Source organism: Scylla paramamosain, chromosome 9 (assembly GCF_035594125.1).
Source record: "Scylla paramamosain isolate STU-SP2022 chromosome 9, ASM3559412v1, whole genome shotgun sequence".
Lineage (NCBI taxonomy): Eukaryota > Metazoa > Arthropoda > Malacostraca > Decapoda > Portunidae > Scylla > Scylla paramamosain.
The window spans coordinates 3,756,176-3,780,000 of NC_087159.1; the positions used below are offsets into that span (position 1 = coordinate 3,756,176).

Here is a 23,825-nt window from a genome sequence, read left to right on the forward strand (position 1 = left end):
CTCCCTGCCTGTCTCCCTCTGTTCCTCTCCTTGTCTCTCCCTCCGTCCCTCCCCCTCCCTCCTCCTTCCATCCATCCTCTTACCACCGTAAAACCCACAGATTTCTAAAGCATTTCCTTATTTAGATCAAAGAAGCTGCAGCCCCTCGGCGAGCGCCTCATCGTGTCCAGCGCGTCCGAAGCTGACCGCGTGGCCTTGGCTTCGACGCGCCGCCTCGCCAAACTTGCGTCGCGTTCTCGATTTCGCCAAGTTCGGAAGAAGACGTGGACGAGAGCACATAGCGGCGGTCGATTGGCGTGTGTATCTCCTTTGTGTGTGCGTGTGTGTGTGTGTGCGTGTGTGTGTGTGTGTGTGTGTGTGTTAGTGTCTGTGAGTGTTCAGCCTTCACCGCTTACAAATATCGAAAATAGTAATGTTAATGCACTGAACACAATTTGCCTTTGAAGCTGAACAGAGAGCAGAAGTGAAGTGAATGTTGCCGCTGCTACAGAGACACGCTAGTCACGCGCCGCAACATAGACAACAAAGTATCACTACACTACTTATATGCTCGGTAGTAACAGTATAGTCGAGATCACAAGTCCAGTAACATTCTGCACTTATTTCCACTATGTTTTGTGTCCTTTCTCGCCCTGTAGTCCTCTGATCTGGTAAAAACTCCATTAGTTTAAAGCCAAACTCTGGAACTCTATGCCTGAATCTCTGAATCTGGATTTCCCTTTCCTAAGACTTTGTTTCACAGATGAGTTTCAAGGCGTCTCTAAACCTGCATTGGCTCCTCTTTGGTAGTCTTTTTTTATGTGAATTCCTTTTTTATCTCTCTTTTTTTTTAAGGGAGAGTTGACGCTCCTATTTGCTTGTATTTGTTTCGTCCTTGGTTCTTCCTCTCTAGTATGAAAACAAATAAAAGGACTTAACTGAGGGAGAGGGCAAAACACAGTGGGAGTAAATGCAGAAGATTATTCCACTTATGACCACTACTGCCCGCTTGAGGTTTACAAAAAGCCACCCACACTACATCCCACGCGCTCCATCTAACACAAAGAACTGGGTTAACGGGGAACACTGTACGGTAAAACTACATGCATTTTGGATTACGTGCTTCAGGGGGGACAACAAAAAGACAGAGAGGTAAGACAAGTTAGGGTAAGACAAGGTAAGGAAAGGTAAGGTAACGAGGGAAGATAACGTATTAATTCAGGTAAAGTAAGTAAATATAAGATAAAAAAATAAATAAGGTAAGTTAGTAAAGAGAGGCAATTTAAGGTATGTTAACAGTAAGTGACTCTCCAAGCTAGGCAAGTGAGCACAGTGATAGGGCGATGTGTCCTTGCAGAGAGAAGTGAATGCAGAGATGAATCAGAGGGATGTTTGAAGTCTGGGGGCGTTGAGATAGCTGTCGGTTGTCAGGTGGTGTGAGGTAAAAACTGCAGGAAGTGAAGCGTCTAGACGGTGATTCAGGCACGCACTTTATTGGAGCCTGGCACAGTTAAATAGACAGACAGACAGACAGACAGACAGATAGGAAAAACAAACAACCAGAAAGACAGATAGACAGACAGATATACATAAATGGATACATAAATACACAGATAAATAGATCCCAAACAGTAACATAATAACCAGCAATACAGTTATGAATAAGGAATAAATCATGACCTAGGAAGTGGTGCTGTGATGTGCTGCCTTCACTGACTAACCAACTGACTGGCAGCATCACAGCTTAACCATATGGCGCCGATCTAACCATGATCAAGATAAAACAAAGATATGATAAGAACTTCCAGCAAATACAACAAATACAGCTCTTAGAGGAATAAATGTAAGTAATGAGGGAGCAGGTACAGTTAGATGAATTATAATAGAGTTCTCAGTCATGCCTCCTACACTTCACCAAGCTTCATTTCTCATCCTTCTCTCATCCTCAGCATCCTTCCTTCAGCAGCTCCTTTGTCCTTCGCTCCTTTGTCACTCCCAACATCCTTCCCTATCCTCACTCGGGGGCAATTTCATCTCTCTCTCTCTCTCTCTCTCTCTCTCTCTCTCTCTCTCTCTCTCTCTCTCTCTCTCTCTCTCTCTCTCTCTCTCTCTCTCTCTCTCTCTCTCTCTCTCTCACGCACTACAGACACTCAGTTTATCTACGTACGTCTGTGTCATTCCCCCCCTCTCTCTCTCTCTCTCTCTCTCTCTCTCTCTCTCTCTCTCTCTCTCTCTCTCTCTCTCTCTCTCTCTCTCTCTCTCTCTCTCTCTCTGTGTACTGAAGACAATTTGCCTCAGTGACGAGACGAGTCCAGTCTAGCCAGCAAGGGACCCGCGCCGACCTATCGATATTCATGGTGATGGCCGAGGAGGAGGAGGAGGAGGAGGAGGAGGAGGAGGAGGAGGAGGAGGAGGAGGAGGAGGAGGAGGAGGAGGAGGAGAACAAGGTCGAGGCCAAAAAGGACGAAGAGGACAATGATAACTACGAAGAAGACAAAGATGAGAAGACGGAGGAAGAGGAGAACGAAAATGAAGATGAAGGGAAAATGAAGATGAGAAGGAGACGATAACGGTGACCAGAGACGAGGAGGAGATGGACGAGGATTCAGACGACGAAGTACTGACATAAGGATACAATGGGAACGGCGGTGAAAGGACAGTGGAATAAGAGAATAAGAGACGAGTGAGTGAGTGGGGAGGAACCTTATGCCGTGCTGTTCATTGTGTCTCTTTGGTAAGTAACAGTAAGTGGTAAAAAGCAGTTCCCAAATGCCCATACAGGGATTTAAAGGCTTGTTGTGGTTAAGCTCGTTGTATTTTTTTGTATGGGAAAATGTGTGTGACGTTTTATATTGCCGGACACGAGGATCAGACGGAGGCATCTTGAGTGACAGATCGAGCTGATGCAAACAGATAATACCTTTGTGTTAAGAATTAATTTAGTGAGAATAACTGAAGCAAACTAGTACAGGGAAACAGGAAAGTGAATCTCTCTCTCTCTCTCTCAGCCATACACCCTCCACCTCTAACACCCTCCCTCCCTCCCTCCCTGGCCCCTGTACCAGCATAGCCGCCTCTCATCCCTTCATCACCCTTAATGTTTACGTTTTATTATAGAGCAAAAATCCGCACTCTCCTCGTATTTACTTTTAATTACGTATTAGTTGAGACGAGTGAGCTTTGATGCGCTGCGAGTGTCGAGTGGCGAGGAGCAGCGGCCGCCACCATCAAGACCGCTGCCCAGATGCCTCTTGTGATTGTGATAGTGATGTTAAGAGGTATTCATTTGTAAGAGGGATTCATTTGCAAAAGCTGAGGGCGGTTTAATTTCGCTATTTAGTTAAGTCTAGTACGAGTCATATATCAGGGTTGTATACTTGCAGGATGGGAGGGAATGGCTGGAGAATGGGGAGGGAAGGGTAAGGTATGGAATGGTAAGGAAATGATTGATTAATTGATTGATTGATTGATGTTAAGGCGTCGTAACTACAAAGTCATACGAGTATAGCGCTGAGAAGGGAAGGGAATGGGTGGGGAGAGGAGGGAAAGGAAAGAAGGGAAAAGAGAGGGAAAGAGAAGGAAAGGGAAAGAAAAGATGAAGGAAAGGAAAGGTGAAGTGAGGAAAGACCAAGGAAAGGGAAAAGAAAGGAAAGGAAACGAAATGAGAGAGAGAGAGAGAGAGAGAGAGAGAGAGAGAGAGAGAGAGAGAGAGAGAGAGAGAGAGAGAGAGAGAGAGAGGCGTATGACCAACATGTGTCTGTAATTCTCAAGTGTAAACCATTTTTATCACTCACAGACCATGCAAGACTGACGTGTGTGTGTGTGTGTGTGTGTGTGTGTGTGTGTGTGTGTGTGTGTGTGTGTGTGTGTGTGTGTGTAGCGGGGCAGGATTACAAGCTTCACACGGCCACGAGGAAGGGAAGGTCGGGGCAAGACAGTCGTGGGTTGAGGTACTGGTGAGGACAGGTGGAGATAAAAAGGGTAATTGCACAGGTAGTACTGATGGCTTCCCCTTATTGAAACATGGCTGCAGTGTCCTCCTCCTCCTCCTCCTCCTCCTCCTCCTCCTCCTCCTCCTCCTAATCTTCCTTCTACACATCATATCACTGCGAACATCTCTATTAATCTTCCTGTTCATTGGCGCTTTATCCTTCTCCTCCTCCTCCTCCTCCTCCTCCTCCTCTTACTACTACCACTACTACCACCACCACCCTCACCATCACTAATAACAATACTAACACTACGTTCATTATACTTTCAGTCCATCATTATCATCGTTGTAATCACCATCACCATCATCATCATCATCATCATCAGCTCATTCCTCTTCCTCTGTTCATTTCCCTTGAGCTTTGTACACAATCTCTACAAACAACACTCAACTCTCCCTCCTTCCCTCCTTCCCTCCCTCCCTTCCTCCTTCCCTCCAGCCCTCCCTCTTTTAAGTCTCTCCATCCATCACGTCCCTTCACGATGGAGTAACTGAGGGGACGGAGGGGGAGGAAGGGTGAGAGTAGGAGAGAGAGAGAAAGAGGCGATGGGAACCGAGGAGGGAGACAGGGAGGGAGGGAAGGGGAGAGGGAGGATGATGGAAAAACAAAATATTTTCCCATTAAGATCACTCGGTCCAGTTTCGTTCTTCGTTCATGTCTGCTGCAGGAAGGAAGAGAGAGGACGCTAAGGAGTGTGGGAGAAGGAGAAAGGAGGAGGAGAAGGAGGCGAGGGAGATGGAAGGAAGGATAAGACAGAAATACACATATACAAACACTCTTTCGCGTACACACACACACACACACACACACACACACACACACACACACACACACACACACACACAAACTAGAGAGAGAGAGAGAGAGAGAGAGAGAGAGAGAGAGAGAGAGAGAGAGAGAGAGAGAGAGAGAGAGAGAGAGAGTCGTACCGCGTGCCTGTCAGCATCTGTTTCTTTGTCGGGTGTGTGTGTGTGTGTGTGTGTGTGTGTGTGTGTGTGTGTGTGTGTGTGTGTGTGTGTGTGTGTGTGTGTGTGTGTGTGTGTGTGTGTGTCCTTTCCAACGAATTGACAGAAACAAATAAAAAAAAGTAAGCGATATCAATAAATAAAGAAAATAAAATAGAAAAAGTCGAGAGCTGTGTCCACCTTTCAATACACCGAATAGAAAAAAAAAAGAATAGATAACAAAATACAGAACAGTAAAAAGACGTAACGTGACACTGACTGACTGACTGACTGCCTGACTGACTGACTGCCTTAACCTTCACGGCCAGACGAGTGACGTCCCTGACCTAACCTAACCTAACCACACATACCTGACGGAAGCACTGACGGCGAGACAACAACAACAACACACACACACACACACACACACACACACACACACAGGATACACAAGACACACAAAGGACCTAAGGATTGTCACGCGGCGCCCAGCTATGATGTCCTGTTACTTCCCGGGGCTTCATTGAGTCCCCGTCTTTGTTTTTTAAAAGGGCGGTGGGACTGAAAGCGAGGGCGGGAGCTTAGTGGGACCACCTTCATATGGGGGAAAGGAGCTTATGGCGCTAATGCTGGCAGGGAAGGAGGGAATATGATGCCTGGAAAATAAAAGGGAAGTGGGCGATGGGATAGACCAGGAGGAGGAGGAAGTGGGGGTGGATGAGGAGAAGAGGGAGGACAAATGCTCAGGATTAGTAAGCAAGCGTCAAAATAAACTTCCTTTCCGCATTTCTAAACATGATTTCAAGTCCACCCTTCGTTCCTGGGAGATGACCGTGTGAAGTGTGTCCGTTTTAGGTCCTGAAGTGAGACATGAAGTGAGGAGTGAAGTAAGTTCCTGCAGCGAGATCCTGGAGTGAAGAGATTTGTATTTATCTTCATCGTAGCAGGAAATTCCCATAACATGTAAACGACGCATTTGTACGTCAACTAAACGATCTCTGTATTTCTAGACTAAGTAAATGCCACAAGTTTTACCAAGGCGGGAATGGAGGATGGCTAGAAAATATAATAATGACAATAATAATAAATTCACTTCACCAATGAAAAAAAAAAAAAACAGGTAATACACAAAACACACATAATTATAAAAAAAATTCCGCACCACCACTACATCACCACCATCACCACCATCACCACCAATCGCCACCATCACCACCATAATTCCCTGCTCCCATGCATCACTTAAGGGACAGGAAGGGCCTCGGGGTGCACTGCATGAGGCTAAGGGGCCAGACACGCCACGCCCTGAGCCCTGACTGACACAACGACCCTTAACCAAGCCACCCCGCGTCAGCCTCCCCTCACTCTCCCCTCACTCGCCCCTCACTCGTCCCCGACTCGCCCCAACAAACTAATTTCACCACCCTTGTCTCCTCTCAGCATCCCATCCCATAGCCTCCCCTCACTTCCCATTCTCTTCCCATCACTATCTCCACTTACAGCTAAATTGTCTGGCTCCGCCCCATCCCTGTCTCACTACGCCCCTTCCTTATCTTCCTCTCACTCTAGCTTCCTCTCTAGTTTCCTCTCCCGTTACTTTATCCAGTGCCTCCTCACGTTTACATATTCAATCCTTTCATTACTCCTTCTTATTCAACCAAACTCCTTGTATTTTATTTCTTCCTCCTCCTTTACCTAAGCTTCATCCTTCCTTTCACTCAGTTTCTTCTCCTATCACCTCAATCACGCCTTCTCTTACTCCTCTTCTACTTTAACTCATTCTTTACTCATCTTTACTTGCCTGACCTGTTTTTCTTTATCCCTCCTCCATCCCCCCATCTTCATCCACGCTCCGCTCTTCCTCTTTCCAACTTTCCTCTTCCTCTAAGCCACATCTTCAGCTTATTCTTCATTCTTCATTCATTCTCAGTCACTCAACTCCATCCACTGTCACCATCCCTACATCCAAAAAAATTAGTCCTTTCTCCACCTCGTTCCTTCTTTTTTTCCCTAAATATTCCTCTTCCTCCCCTTTTAACACATCTATTTTTTTTTTCCATTCCTTACGCATTCTCACTAATTCCCTCATTTTCCCCATCATTCCCCTTCCTGTCTTTTCTTGTGGTCTATCCTCTTTTCCTTCTTCCACCAACACTCCTCTCTGTCATTCCATCCACACCTTTTATCCACTCCACATCCATCCTGACTAACTCTTCTTCATCTCCACTATTCCTTCTTTTAAACTCTATCCTTCCTCCCTTCAATCTACCTCCTCCTCTTCCTCTTCCTCCTCCTCCGAATAATTACTAAATTCACTAATAAACTCTTATTCACCAGTTTTAATATAACTTGTATTAACTTTCAGGTAGGCGTATAGAGTTCACCGTAGGGTGAATAGTAGAACTTCCTTTCATCCTTTCCTATGAAAATTTCCATGACAGTTTTTCTATACTGCATGGTACTTTTCCTAACTATTTCCATGCCAGCGCAAGCTGGAGGGAGTGGTGGGTGGGAAGGAGCCTTCTGCTATGCTGTCCTGTCTCTCTTCCCTGTAGCTAGTTAGAAGTAGTTATCAAACAACCTTGCAAGGACCAAAAGGTCTGTTGCTGTTTGGCTTTCCTTTGTATTCCTTTGTATTCCTCCTCGTCCCTTCTTCCTGCCTCCCCTTAACATTCCCCGGAGTGTTAATGCAGAAATAATTGATTCTGAGCTGAATGGTGGTACCGCCGTCACGTGCCCGCCCTCTCGCGCCTGCACGTGCCACGCCGCCCTGGAAAAATGGTGTTCTGATAGATAGTGACGTTATCTGTCGGATTATGAAGGGGAAGTGTGTTTTATCCTGGCGTGGTGCGTCTTTGTCCCTGTGATGTTTTACGGTTGACACAAAGGTTTTTCGTTCGTGATTAAGCCGTTTATCTTTCAGTTGGGCGGAGCTGCCTCAAGGGCTCTACGGTAGGCGGCGCTGCGAGGGTGTCAGGGAGGGAGGGAGGAAGGGAAGGAGGATGGATGGATGGCGAGGACCGGGTGAGAATGAAGGGAACAGTGATGTGGTGGCTACACTGAAAAGGAAAATATAAGGAACAAAAAAGAACACTGCACATAAATACTACACATAAGAACATCAGAAAATAAAGGAAGCAGCAAGAAGCCATCAGGCCTACACGTGGCAGTCCCAGTATGAAAAATTCTCACCTATTTCCACCTGTCATCATCATCCATAAATTTGTCTCACCTTTCAAAGCTCCCTAATGAATCAGCACTAATAACCTATAAAGGAAACACTGCTGGCAAACAATGCACGCAAACACTGCACGCAAACACTACGCAAACACTACACGAATAAACTAGCGCTACCCTTGACTCTTTTCATCACTGTTGTCGTCACTGGTTAATATTCGGAGCACTGAGAGATCTAGCTCCCATGGACACAAAGAGAGAATAAGAGGTGGGTCTCGTCTCTCCTAAGCTATAAAAGACACTTCTTTAAGAGGCTGGATAACAAGAAATAATTGTCTAAAAGTTGTTGGTGACAATAGAAAATTTAAAGTGAAAGGCTTAAAACAAAATATAATCAAAGAACCTACTTACATACTGGAGGCGCTGCGTGGAGGCAAGAACCAAACCGCATACCTGTGGAGAAGAAAAAAGGTATATAGATAAATTAGTATACTGATAATTACTTGAAAGACTGAAAGCATCATCATCTCACTAGCAATGTGTGTGTGTGTGTGTGTGTGTGTGTGTGTGTGTGTGTGTCCAAGGCCCGAGTCACAAGGGGTGAAGGCGGGATTTGTAACTCTGACGTGAGAACATTAGTCTTCATGAGTGAGAGAGAGAGAGAGAGAGAGAGAGAGAGAGAGAGAGAGAGAGAGAGAGAGAGAGAGAGAGAGAGAGAGAGAGAGAGAGAGAGAGAGAGAGAGAGAGACGTAAGTATTCACCAGCCATGTGCTACCCTCCCTCCCCGCCTCACTCACTCACCACACACTGGGTCATCGCATCACAGTCACCACGTGTTACCACTACAACATAATACACAAAGTGCTCAGCGAAAACAACACTACCACTGCTTTCTGTCGACACAATATGAATTCAATTTTAAGGCGTCAGAGTACCAATCAATCAGTCAGTCAGTCAGTCAGTCAGTCAGTCAGTCAGTCAGTCAGTCAATCAACCAATCAATCAATCAGTCAGTCAGTCAGTCAGTCAATCCACCTCCTGCTTTAAGTGAATGTAATGTTAACCCTTTCACTCTTACCGATAATATCTATAACATCCAAACTTTATGTAATCTATTAACAGTCAGATTAGTGTAAGTTAGCATCAAATTACAGCTGATAAGTAGTTCCAGATTAATATTTACATTTCGATAATAGAAAACATCACCTTGAATTTAACAAACACATTCTATAACTGTATCCAGAATTTGACGATGCTGAATGGTGCAGCACTGAAAGAAAAATAATAACTAAAAATAGATAAAAAAAAAAAAAAGAAGAGCAACTTAATGAAAAGAACCAACAACTGTGTCCAGAATATGACGAACATATCTCAGAACTGAAAATACAAAAAAATAAATAAATAAATAAAATAAATAAAAAGGAATAAATAAAAAGAAAAATTACCTACATCACTCAGTATATATCACTGCAGAGATTAATTAGCTCTTCCCTCGCAATTAATTACTCTTATGTACTACACTCAGCTTCATTACAAAGCATATAGTAGCAATACATTATATTAATCTGACATTCTCTCCAGTAAACACGTCACTACATCTCTCTCTCTCTCTCTCTCTCTCTCTCTCTCTCTCTCTCTCTCTCTCTCTCTCTTTCAATAGGGGAGGAGACATGAGACAGAAGGGGAGATGAGGGATGGAGGAGCACCAAGATAGAGACGACGAGTTGATGGGGAGGAAGGGGTGCATAGAAGGGGAGGAAGGGGGTATGGAAGGGGAGGAAGGGAGTATGGAAGGGGAGGAAGGGGGGATGGAAGAGGAGGAAGAGGGGAAACTGTCAAAACCATATACTCTTCCCAAATTATTTATTGATGTTCACTTGAGAGAGAGAGAGAGAGAGAGAGAGAGAGAGAGAGAGAGAGAGAGAGAGAGAGAGAGAGAGAGAGAGAGAGAGAGATGCTCAGTATTATTTCAACTTAGGTAGAAAGGGAATAGAGAGTAGGAAATAATAATAGCTTTTAATCTACTCAGGCACGCTGCTCACTCTCTCTCTCTCTCTCTCTCTCTCTCTCTCTCTCTCTCTCTCTCTCTCTCTCTCTCTCTCTCTCTCTCTCTCTCCTTCTGTCCATGATTTACATCTATACAAGTCTCTCCCCTCCCATATCAACTCTCCCCTTCTCTCATCAATCCATCTCAGCGGCCCTCCATATATATTTTCCTCTCTCTCTCTCTCTCTCTCTCTCTCTCTCTCTCTCTCTCTCTCTCTCTCTCTCTCTCTCTCTCTCTCTCTCTCTCTCTCGTCCTATTCTTCCCCCTTAGCGATTACTTCTCTCTTGATCTACCAAATGATTCTCACATATTCGGAATTCTCTCTCTCTCTCTCTCTCTCTCTCTCTCTCTCTCTCTCTCTCTCTCTCTCTCTCTCTCTCTCTCTCTCTCTCTCTCTCTCTCTCTCTCTCTCAACACCAATCCCTCACTACTGTTATCCCTGGCCCACCTCCACTAACATATCCACCTCTTATCCTACCCCTCCTCCACCCCTGTCTCCCTTCTACACCCCTTCCTCCCTTCCCTGCCCCGCCCGGCCTCTGTGCCCTTCCCACCACCCTTCTCCCCGTACCACATGCCACCCGATCCCTAGCTCTATTACTCCTAGGCTACCCAGTCTCCGCCTCGAGTACCCCTGACCCACCCAGCCTCTCAGCGGCTCTCAAACGGGCATTGACAAGTTAAATCCAGGGAAAGACGCCTCGATCCCTTTAAATTCCCGTCAATAAACTGCCATAATAGAGTACTCGTATATTTCACAGACTGCCTGCCTGCCGCCGCTGGGAATTGCCTGAAGAAGTGGAGGAGGAGGATGAAGAAGTGAAAAAGGAGCCGGGAGAAGAGGAAAAAGAGCCGGAAGAAGAGGAAAAGGAGCCGGGAAGAAGAGGAAAAGGAGCGGAAGAAGAGGAAAAGGAGCCGGAAGAAGAGGAAAAGGAGCGGAAGAAGAGGAAAAGGAGCCGGAAGAAGAGGAAAAGGAGCCGGAAGAAGAGGAAAAGGAGCCGGAAGAAGAGGAAAAGTATCTTGAAAAGGAAAAAAAAATAAAGGCTAAAAAGAGGAAAGCGAGCCTAAAGAAGAGGAAAAAGGTCAGATAGAAGAGGAAAAGGACAACGAAGAAGAGGAAAAGTAGAATGAAATGGGAAAGAAGAATGAAGACGACGAAAAGGAACCTGAAGGAAAAAAACCCTGAAAAAGAGGAAAAGAAGTCTAAGAAGAGGAAAAGAAGTCTAAGAAGAGGAAAAAAAACCCTGAAAAAGAGGAAAAGAAGCCTAAGAAGAGGAAAAGAAGTCTAAGAAGAGGAAAAAACCCTGAAAAAGAGGAAAAGAAGTCTAAAAAGAGGAAAAGAAGTCTGAAAAAAGTGGAAAACACGCCTGAAGAAGAAGTGAAGCAGGAAAGTAAACACTGAGGAAGAAAACGGAATGAATTTGAGCAGTGAGTCAGTGGAGTGCGGGAATGTGAGAGGAGGAGGATGAATAACTGGGGAGATTACAATGGGGGGAGGAAGGAGAGACAAAGGCTGAGGGTGGGAGGGTGAGTCAGGCAGTGAGAGGCTGAGGGAGGGTAGGAAGAGGGGAGAAGGGGGAGGGAGAGGGGTGAGGGTGAAATGAGGGAACTGTGACCTCTATAATAACAGCTGTAATGTCAATGGTGTCTGTCTGTCTGTCTGTCTGTCTGTCTGTCTGTCTCTCTCTCTCTCTCTCTCTCTCTCTCTCTCTCTCTCTCTCTCTCTCTCTCTCTCTCTCTCTCTCTCTCTCTCTCTCTCTCTCTCTCTCTCTCATTCCAGTAGAACCCACGCACTCCCTCTCACTCACTCACTCACTCACTCACTCACTCACTCACTCACTCACTCACTCACTCACTCACTCACTCACTCACTCACTCACTCACTCATTCATTCATTCACTCGCACAAAGATTAAACAGAACTAGCAACCTATTCTAAAAATACATATAAAAAAGGGAAATTTCTGTAAAAAAAAAATACTCTGACAAACAAACCGTGCTGATGAAAAGCTAAACACACACACACACACACACACACACACACACACACACACACACACACACACACGGGCAGGTTCTCATATGTAAATACCAACTAATCAAGTGGGAAATGTATGCGTTTATATTTTTTTTCCATTTTTTTCACGTAACAGCAAAGCATTTTCTTTATTTTTTCGTAAACTGTACATTTGTTTTTATTCATGCATATATTTTTTTTTCTTTTCTATATTCAAATCCATGTGTACGTAAAGCTCCAAAACGTTCATGTCGAGTGTGTGTGTGTGTGTGTGTGTGTGTGTGTGTGTGTGTGTGTGTGTGTGTGTGTAAAGCTCCAAAACGTTCATGTCGAGTGTGTGAGTGTGTGTGTGTGTGTGTGTGTGTGTGTGTGTGTGTGTGTGTGTGTGTGTGTGTGTGTGTGTGTGTGTGTGTGTGTCCGGAGGATTAACATTAAAAAAGATTATATCTGATATTTACCCATTTTAGTCTAATGAAATTGTTGCCGTTTTTACGAAGATTATATCGCAGGGCTCCCCTTCTCATCTCCCCCCTCTCTCTCTCTCTCTCTCTCTCTCTCTCTCTCTCTCTCTCTCTCTCTCTCTCTCTCTCTCTCTCTCTCTCTCTCATCCTCCACCTATGACCTCTTTCCATCTCCCTTATGTCCTATCTAACCATTTCTTCTCTTTCTCTCTTCTTCAAACTCTCTTCTACCCTCTTCCTGTCCTTCCTACAGACTAATCCTTCCCTCCGGTGTTGCTGCTCCCGCTCTCTTCCCGCTCTCCTTCTGTCCGCCCTTTATCCACTTATCACCCCCAAAGTCGTCTAAGAAGATAAGATTAGAATACGTTGTGTGCGCTGCTGCTCCTGAGTCAGGGTACCAGAAGGCTCTCTCTCTCTCTCTCTCTCTCTCTCTCTCTCTCTCTCTCTCTCTCTCTCTCTCTCTCTCGCTCACTTGTTCATTTCTGCCTCTCACGTTCTTTCACTTCCTTTCACTTCTGGTTCTCTGTTTTCTTTTTTTTTTTTTTGCATTTCTTGTTTTCCTTGTTGTTGTTGTTGTTGTTGTTGTTGTTGTTGTTGTTGTTGTTCTCTCCTTTGACTTTCTACATCTATTCTGTCAGTCTTTTCTTCAGTGGTTTGCTTCTCTCTCTCTCTCTCTCTCTCTCTCTCTCTCTCTCTCTCTCTCTCTCTCTCTCTCTCTCTCTCTCTCTCTCTCTACACCATCCCCATCTTCCCATACCTTGCTTTTTCTTCTCTTTCCTCCTCCTCCAGTTATTCCATTCTCTCCTCCTCCACCCTTCTCCGTCCTCCCTCTGCACTCCCACCCCTCCACTCCCCAGCCCCTCACCACCACGACCATCCACTTTTAATTAACAACCTGCGCCAGACACTCTAGGGACCAGCAGTGTTGGTGTTAAGACGTGAAGACGCCACGCTACGCCATCCTGCTTCTCCATTCCCACCTCCTCCGCCTCCTTCATTTACTCTCCGCTCCTCCACCTCCTCCATAATCTAACAAGGGCATAGTTGTTTTATTTATTTTTATTTTTTTGTGGGAATTATCATTTATTTGTTATCTACTTTATTTTTCTGTTTTGTTCTCTATCTCTCCTATCTCCTCCACCTCCTCCACCGCTCTTTTTTTATTTTTTGTTATCGTTTATTTCTTATCTGCTTTGTTTTCGCATTATCATTTTATTTCCATACTTGATTTTGTGCTTTATCGTTATTTTATTGTTGTTTTTGTTTTTTGGTTCTTTCTCATTCCTTATTGGCTTTGTTTACGTTTTTTTTTCCTGCTTGATTTTTTTTTTCATTATAAACGATTTTTTTTCTCTTTCATTTATATTTTTCAATAATTTTTCTGGTTTATTATTTGTTTTTTTTTCTCTCCAAGGAAGGCCAATCTATTTCCTGTCAGGTATCACGAGGAAAGGAGCAGAGCACAAGTTTGATATGAATGCCAGTAATTGCTCGTAATATTTCCTCCGCCAAACATCTTCAATACCTGCAGACGCTACGCTTCCTGCTCCTCCTCCCCACCACCGCCGCCGCCGCCACCGCGAGACCTTCCTGCACCTGCACTCCCCTCGCGCGCTGTGGATCATCTTTTTTTTACACAACACTCGCGTCGTGTCCTTTATTTGACCATTCAGAAACTACAGAAACTTAAAAAAATAAATAAACAAAAGTGAAAAGGTATAAAGTAAAACAAAATTTCCAAAGAAGCAGGTAATGATGAAAAAAAAAAGATACTGTAACTTTATAATTTCAATGGCAATTCTAAAAAATATAAAAGTGATAAAAAGCATTTCTAAAAAATATAAGTGATAAAAACAAAGTAAATAGAATGAAATATAGTTAATCTCACCACTTACAACAACATTTTCTCTTTTAAACATCGTGAACCAGGACTTTAAAACCACAAGCTTCAAGCAACAGCAAATGACTGACAGATACCGAGCCAGCAGGGAGCTTTTCAAAGACGACTAATTGACTTTCTGCACAGGTACGATGACAGGTGGATAAAGGTCCGCATTTTTTTACCAGAATTTCTTGATAACAGGGAATACATCGCCGCGAGGAAACAACATAACACTGTATTACCACGAAACAGATTACATTACTGTGCCCTCAACCTTAGCCATCTCCCCCTCCCTTCCCTCAACCGACAATCACCTCTTCCCCAGACATTCATATTTCTACTTATTACAATTTAATGGTGAAAAGTTTGCTCTCTCTCTCTCTCTCTCTCTCTCTCTCTCTCTCTCTCTCTCTCTCTCTCTCTCTCTCTCTCTCTCTCTCTCTCTCTCTCTCATTCCCTCCATCACCCTCCTCTCTCCCTCTCCCCTCCCTCCATCTCTCCATCCCTTCTGTTTATTGGGAGACTAAATGGGTTGAGTTAGGAGTGTATATGGGGTGATGCGGGTGGGATTACAGTGGAGGAGGAGGAGGAGGAGGAGGAGGAGGAGGAGGAGGAGCCGAGTGGAGGGTTGAGGTAGGAAACAAAGGGAGAAGGAAGAAGAGAAATGATGGGAGATATACGTGTGAGGAGGAGGAGGAGGAGGAGGAGGAGGAGAGAAAAGATAGTGAAGAGCAGACATAAATAAGAGAAATCGCTGACTAATGAGAGAAATTGAAAATGAGAACACACACACACACACACACACACACACACACACACGCTGACACAAACAGACGGGGGTAACAAAGACAGACATACAGACAGACAGACAGACAAAGGGAGAGGAGCAGGAGGGATGCATAATTACATAAATAGATGAACACAGTCTAATACACTTACCCAGACACCGCCTTCCCTCTCCCTCTCTCTCCCTCTCTCCCCTCTCCCTTTCTCTCTCTCCAATTCTCCTTACCACTAAAATGTATTATTAGGAAACCAGGGGCGGTACATACAAAAAGTCAAAAGGCTATATATATAAATCTGTTATAAGCCTTCAAAACGGCGGATATGAAGGATATTTTTTTCATAAATATTTCATAAACGGTCTAAATCTGTCATAAGCGTAATGCCATTTTCGTAAATCCGCTGCGCTGCTATACTGGATCGGAGGTGTCATGAGATTTAAGTCCGCATCCACACGAGCTACTTTTTTGTGGTCACTGGTCAAATACAGAACACGCCTCTATATGGGTCCACTCACACGCTATGAATTATGAAGTTGTAGAAGTTATGAACACCTACAAACAGATTGGGTCAAAATTGTTTTCATGGGGAATCTGCAGAGTAGATATCCCTCCCTTCTTTACCTCCTCTCTCTCTCTCTCTCTCTCTCTCTCTCTCTCTCTCTCTCTCTCTCTCTCTCTCTCTCTCTCTCTCTCTCCCCTTCCCTCCTCTCCCTAATTTCCTCCCCTTTCCCTCCCTCCCTCTATCATAGACACCTTCCCTCCATCCCTTATTTTGATTTTCCTTTTACCTCCCATTTTTCTTCCATTCCTACACCTTTGCTCTCTCTCTCTCTCTCTCTCTCTCTCTCTCTCTCTCTCTCTCTCTCTCTCTCTCTCTCTCTCTCTCTCTCTCTCTCTCTCTCTTACATCCTTTCCACTAATTTTCATTCCTTTCTTTATCCATTCCCATTTCCTTCACCCTTCTTCCTCCTCCTCTCCCCTCCCCTCCTCCTCCTCCTCCTCCTCCTCCTCCCTCACGATGATTACAAAGGCAAGTGCGCCGGCCATTTCCTTAATCAGAGTCTGGTTGTATGTAAATGACACCCGTGCCCTGCCAGTGTCAACAAATATGGCGGCCCTCCCCTCTCCCCCACCTCCTCTCCCTCCTCTCACACTATCCTTCCCTACCATCACATCCCACTCCCTCCCCCCTCCCGTGGTGCCGATGACTCAACCCAATTAGATGCCACGCACCGCGAACCGATAGATAGATGGGTGGATGGATGGATGGGTGATTGTTGTTGTTGTTGTTGTTGTTGTTTTCTGTTGTTCATCCTTTCTTAACTTAGCTTTTTATCTTTCTCCTTATTCCTTCTCCTTACTTCTCACTGTTTGCCTTCTTCACTCTCGTCTTCGTCCTCCTCTTCCTCCTCCACTTCCTCCACCTCATCATCATCATCATTATCACAGTGCCCCCAGTAAATAATAAACTAATGAATAAATTAAATACTCCCAACTTGAAATTAATCAGTTCAGACTCAAAATATACTGACAATATGATAAATTATGATGTAATATAACGTTTACATTTTTTTTAACTTCTTTATGTATTCAAGTGCTTATTTATTTATTTTGCTTGATTTTATTTCGATTCCAAATGCAGTAATCTCCGAATCGCCAGACCACCGCCAATTAACCAGCAATGCAACATAAAGTAAATAAAAATGATCGAGTTTCCTTTCATTCTTAACTTAAATTCCATGACTGCGTTTCCATACAGCGTGCCACTTTTTCCCGACTGTATCCACATTGGAGGGAGAGGTAGGCGGGGAGTATTCTTCTACTGCACTATCTTATTTCCAGACAGAATAGTTAAAAAGCAATCACGTAGAAGAGAGATAAGAAGTGGGAGGGTGAGAGAAATGAAAAGAGTCGATTCTGGAGGGAAGGAAAGGAGTGAGGAAGAGAGGAAACAAGAAAGGAGAAAAGAAGAGGAGAAATGAAAAAGCAAATATAAGAGGAAAGAGGAAGAGAGTACAGTGAAATGAAAGGTGAGTATACTGAGTTAAACAAGAGGAAACAAGCAAAGGGGATGTGACAGAAGAGGAAAGAAAGGATAAACTCGATATTGCAAATGAAATGAGAGAGAGAGAGGCATGAGAACTGAGAGGAATGCGACTGAAAGATGAAGAGAAACATGTAGGGGGAATAAAACAAGAGGAAAAACAGACACAAACATAGATCTACAGAAGCAATGAAAGAGAAACACGAGGACAAGAAGAGAGAGAGAGAGAGAGAGAGAGAGAGAGAGATACAGAGAATCGAAACAAATATGAAGAAGGGCAGAGTGAAAGGATGTGAATGAGGAGCTGGGAAATGAAGTGGGGAAGTGTGGGGAGGGGGGAGGGAGTAGCAGGACAGACGGCAGGACAGTAATAAACGGAGCCATGACGTAATCCGCGCACAAAAGAGGCTGGCACGGCTGATCCAATCCTTCAATCCATCAACAAAATTGGTTCCGATACCCCGATTTACGGCCGCCGCTCTGATGGGTTTATTAGAGTGCATGGGAACGGCGAGGGGGCGAGGGGCGGGGGCGGGGGAACGAGGCGGGGTTGGCAGCCTGGGATGGGTCACGGTGGGTGGGTGGGTGGGCAATTAGAGGTATGGTCAGATGGGCGGATTGATGGATGGATGGTCTGCTGGGTGGGTGTGTGGGTGTGTGGGTGTGTTGGTGGGGTGGGTGTGCAGATTGTGCAATGTGTAGGCCAGTGGGTGGGTGAGTGGGTGGGTGGGTAGTAGGATGGGTGAGTAATAAGGCTTAGTGTCCATTAACCCACCCCTCCCTTCCCCCATCCCCCCCAACATGACCCTACAGTGGCAAGGGCAGACTGTCACCCGCCCCCCTCCCTCTGCCACCCCTTCATCCTATCTCCTCTCTTCCTCTCTCTTTCCTCCTTTATCGTCTCCATGAGGCTTCCCACTTTTATCACCTCATTTGATCGATTCCTCCCACACTTCTCTTATCATCCTCCTCTTCCCCTCTTTCCTTCCACATCTTCCTCCTCCCCCTTTTCCTCTTAACAGGGAGAAGGATGAAATATCTTGGAAATTAAAAACCAAAAATGAAAAATATAAAATAAAGAACACGAGGAATGACAAAAGAGAGAAAAAAAACTCATTTTCATAATATTTAAAAAAAAAGCACACCTCATGAAAATATTACGAATCTCAAAACTCCACCTCTCTCTCTCTCTCTCTCTCTCTCTCTCTCTCTCTCTCTCTCTCTCTCTCTCTCTCTCTCTCTCTCTCTCTCTCTCTCTCTCTCTGGATTGCCACCACCCACACAGACACACATGCAGGTGGGCAGAAACGCTTACTCTGCAATCCACACACAGACTAATACTTCACTGAGCGCAGGTTTGATGACACTACACAGACGCCCACGCGAGAAGGAGGAAGAGGAGGAGGAGGAGGAGGCGGCGAGAGAGTGACAGGTAGGAAAGCAGGGAGGGAAAAAGGAGAGGGAAGAGAGACGAGGATGAAACAGGAGAAGAAGTGAGGGGGAGAGAGGTTTAAAAATATAGAAACATCTGCCTGTTTGTCTGTCTGTTTGGCTGTCTGTCTGTCTGTCAGGAAGAGTAGGTCACGAGGTCAGAGAGGAAAGGTTGAAGCAATAACGTTGAGGGAGAATATAAAAGCAGGCCGAGGCGTTTATAAAATCATGGAGTGAGCAGAAAATTACGGACGGAAAGCCAAAAATATAATGCCTCTGTAATAAAATCTAAATATAAAATTATACCAAAAATGCACCACGGGGAGAGAGAGAGAGAGAGAGAGAGAGAGAGAGAGAGAGAGAGAGAGAGAGAGAGAGAGAGAGAGAGAGAGAGAGAGAGAGAGAGAGAGGAAAGATGAAAGGGGAACATGATAAGGGAAGATGAAAATACACGCTAGAATAAAGATAAGAGATTAGAGAAAAAAAGAAAAAAAAAACACGTAAATTCGAGTAAAGGTGCTCGTGATGAGATAATGAGAAGCAGGTAATGGGAAAGTAATGGGGAAGGCGAGGCGAGGCGAGGTGAGGGAAGTGATTGGGGATTTAGATCAGAATGTTGAAATGAAGACCAAAGCAAAAATAAGGAAATTGGTCAGGTTTATGTAATACAACAAGGAGGTCATATGGTGCCGGCTTAGGTTATGGAAAATGAGAGAGAGAGAGAGAGAGAGAGAGAGAGAGAGAGAGAGAGAGAGAGAGAGAGAGAGAGAGAGAGAGAGAGAGAGAGAGAGAGATTGATGGGGAAGGTGATGGGAGCTAGTGAGAATAGGTGAAATGGGAAAGAAAGTAATAGGAGGAAGGGGACAGATGATGGAACAGATGATGGGACTAATGAAAATGATGGGAGACAATGAAATGAAAAGTAAAAGTAAGAAAAAATAAGACAGGAAAAGAAAGATGAAATGAAGGGAAACGAGAGGGAAAACTCGCTGAAATAATCATATACAGGAAAAAAAACTGGGGAAAAAGGTAAATTATGTGAAGTTTCCAGGTGAACGATGGAAAATGGGATAATACAGGTGAGGGGAAATAAATAAGGAGATAAGTAAAAAGAGAAAACCAGTCTAGGTGTCACGAAATAAAAGAAGAAAAACAAAAAAACAAAGATGAAAACAAGTAAAGAGGAAACAGGTAAGGGAAAACAGGTAAGGAGATGAAAAGATAAGAAAAAAAGAGTCCAGGTATTACGAGTGAAGAAGAAAAAAATGAGGGGAGACAAAAATAAAAAAAAAAAGAAAACGGACACCGAGTGAGTGCGGGGCGAGAAGGGAAGGGTGGTGATGGGAGTGAGGAGAAAGAGAGAGGGAGAGGGGAGTTAGGGTGATCTAGACAGCCTGCACTTGTCGGGTAATCAGCTGGAGTGCGGTTTAAGCCTTTAATCCCCCGCTCACAGCCACCAGCACGGCTTCCAATTCGCTAAATTACTAACACACTCAGACGTTGGTTGTGGTAGTGGTGGTGGTGGTGGTGGTGGTGGTGGTGGTGGTGGTGGTTACTATGATGTGGTTAAAATTGTGGTAACTGACTGACTGACTGACTGACTGATTGACTGACTCTCTCTCTCTCTCTCTCTCTCTCTCTCTCTCTCTCTCTCTCTCTCTCTCTCTCTCTCTCTCTCTCTCTCAAGGTAAAAATAGCTCTCATCCTGTGCCTTGAAACTACACACGATGCAATTAACCATCAATATACACCAAGTACGAACACACACACACACACACACACACACACACACACACACACACACACACACACACACACTCCAAGGCACACATTCCCTGAAACAAATGAGAACACGCAGTCTCTCTCTCTCTCTCTCTCTCTCTCTCTCTCTCTCTCTCTCTCTCTCTCTCTCTCTCTCTCTCTCTCTCTCTCTCTCTCTCTGGAACCTAGATGTGAGAAAATCAAAAGAGAGGAAAGAAAAAGAGAAAGAAAATATTTAACAGAAGCATGAAGTGTGTGACTGATGCATGAAAAAAGAGCGTGAGCGTAGCAGAGGTGACCTCCTACGTATATTCTAGTGACTCTTGTGACCTCTATTAATTCCCCTCGCGTGACCTGTATTAGGAGACGAGCAGCGGATGGCGTGACCTCAACAAGTGTACGAAATATACTGTATATATGGAGAGAGAGAGAGAGAGAGAGAGAGAGAGAGAGAGAGAGAGAGAGAGAGAGAGAGAGAGAAAAGCAGGACAAGTGACAGGTTATATATGGAGAAAGAAAAAAATCAAAGGAAAAAAATATGGTAGGTGACAGGTGGCCAGGTGTGACGGCCCTTTAATCACTAATCAGGTAAGACAGGTGAGTGAACAGGGTAAGTATAAGTCTGTTATATTTCTTTATTCTATTTGTGTGTCTTTGTCGTAAGGTTAAGTCAGGATGAGCCATGAGATCTCTGGTATATATATAGTGTTATTATTGTGGCTTGTACCTTAGTTTTGAGGCTAAGTTTGGTTAAGCTATATTTCCTATGTGAGTGTAGCAGAGATGATATTGTTAATATTATCACTATGATCATGATTACTATAACTTTGCCATCTACTTATGCTAACATCTACTTATGCTAACATATTGAAGGCTCTGTCCTATTCACTTTTTCACATATCAAGGCGACCAACCATAGACACTCTCTCTCTCTCTCTCTCTCTCTCTCTCTCTCTCTCTCTCTCTCTCTCTCTCTCTCTCTCTCTCTCTCTGGCAAGGTAAAAATAGCTCTCATCCTGTGCCCGTGAGAGGAAATGTTCACTCAACTTGCCTTTCCAAAAAGTATATAGAAAAAATTTAAATCGTTTAGTTGCACAGGTGTCTTGATACTCCTCTTGAAACCTTTCAGGTCATGTAGCGAAGAGATTCACAAAGCCAGCCAGTAGCACAAGCAAAATAACCCTACTTTATATACTATTTTCTTAAGTAAAGGAAATACTTAAAAAAAAAAAAAAGTGGTGTTGATAAAATAGTCCCGCTTTTCTCAATTCCCCCAGGGAAGAAAGGACTCAGAAGAAAAATCCGCCCCGTTTTCTATCCTTTAGGGAGCTTCTGTGGCGAGTGAAGGCGTGAAGTGTGTATTGGCAGGGCGGGCGAGTGTCCTGCAGTGAACTTTTCCTTGGTGTTTATGATCGCTTCTGTCTTTGTGTATTGCTTCGTGCGTGCATAATTACCCAATACTCTCTCTCTCTCTCTCTCTCTCTCTCTCTCTCTCTCTCTCCCATTTTCCTGTGTGTGTGTGTGTGTGTGTGTGTGTGTGTGTGTGTGTGTGTGTGTGTGTGTGTGTGTGTGTGTGTGTGTGTGTGTGTACGCGTTAGCACGGAAATGAAATCGCCCGGATAAATATCTAAAGTGTATGCAAATTACATGCATATAAATTGCTCCAGATAATTCACCGCTGAGTCAAGATGGCGGGGCTGAAAACTTAAATGAGGGCACGAGGTGTCGCCTTTTAATTAAACCTGTCGGGCAGCTGTTGGCCTGCTGTCACCCCCACCAACACCCCCACACACCCCCATCAAGCAGGCAGCGGCAGGGACGGCACATCCAGGCACCCTCAGCATATCCCCAGCAGGAGCACGACCCTCACACTCCCAACAGCAGCACAACCAGCAGCACAACCCTCACTCTTAACAACACTACATTCACATCCCCAGCAGAGTTCACAGGGTGCTTTCTCCTGAACCTCCCCCGCCAGCGTCATGCAATCACAGTCAAGCCTCACTTTACGTCACGGCGGCCACAGTAAGGGTGATTGTGTCAGGTAGTCACGCCGCTCTCACTGCCCTGACCCTACCACGTCCACACCCCGCCTGGCAAAGGACCCTCTTCTGAAATGCTTTGCTCTCCCACCACGAGTATTTTCAAAGGTCACGGAGATAATTAGCTGAATTCTCGACAGTGCTTCTCTAGTTAATAATGTAGAAATCTCTTTAATCTGTCACTAGAATTATAAAAACACCCTTAAAAACCCGTGTAACTTCAAGGGTCTTTGGTATATAGTAGATGTGCGGCGTAGTGTGTTTCAGAGTATGGTTCAAACACCCACGCGTACTGTTACCAAGTATTGCATTAGCTTCGTGAGGTCATGAGGTGAAGGAGCCTCCGCCTGATACGTGGACACCCTGGTGGACACTCCATGGCGCTTCTCCCCCACCTCCTCCTTTGTAATGAATGTGGAGGGAAGCCCAACCTGAATTAACGTGTTGTTATCGTGTGGCTGGACCCTAAGCTGGTTTATCCGTGGCCGCGCCCCCTAACTTTAAGGATGGGGGATCAGGGTATCACAAGGCACCATTACCCGGGATTACAGGGCCCGCTAGGTGACGAGGACGCGCCGCCCAAGTGTCATTTTCTGCACCCTGAGGAGAGGCAACAAGTCTCGCCCGCCGCCGCACACAAGCCCCGCCGCCTCATCGCCGCTAGAGGCCTTAAGTTTTAACGATGATAATAAAGGTAAGTGGAGTTATTTTTATGGCGGAGGACGTGCGTGAGGCTGAGGCCACCTGAGGGAGCCGCTGAGCTTCGTGTGGCTCGTGGCGTGAGGAGCCGCAGCTTGGTTGTATTACTGGAAAGGTGGGCTAGGTTAAGTAAGCCAGTAGAGACTGACAGGTAGACAGGCGCTATTATTATAGAGACTCCCACGGCAGGCTCATAAAGATTAGTAAATGTATGTGTAATATTACCAGCAGGACTACTCACACACACACACACACACACCTACCTACCATATCATCACACACACAAACACCACACCACCGGGAACACACAACCCAAACAGTACACAACAATGCTCGTATCTCATCACCACCACCCACACAACACCGGGAGGGGCACGCCGGGACCCTCACTGCGAGACACCACCATGACAAACACCAGCGTGACCCAAACCCGACAAATGAACGCGGGGGAGCGGCGGCACACGCACCAACGCACTGAGAGGCAACACCCACGGCGGCTTTGTGGTGTGGCGAGCCGCTGACACTTCCTAAATTACTCTGTCTTGCTTTAACTGATCCCTTGTTG

At 45.0% G+C, this 23,825-nt stretch overlaps 1 long non-coding RNA gene across 1 annotated transcript in view; it reads right to left on the reverse strand.

Annotated features, from left to right (window-relative positions):
- Nucleotides 1-8,499: 8,499 nt before the first annotated feature.
- LOC135103287 (uncharacterized) overlaps nt 8,500-23,825 on the reverse strand; it is a 68,609-nt gene continuing 53,283 nt past the window's right edge. Inside the window, exon 3 of the long non-coding RNA XR_010269974.1 lies at nt 8,500-8,545. This is a non-coding gene — a long non-coding RNA (uncharacterized LOC135103287). The remainder of the gene's footprint in view (nt 8,546-23,825) is intronic.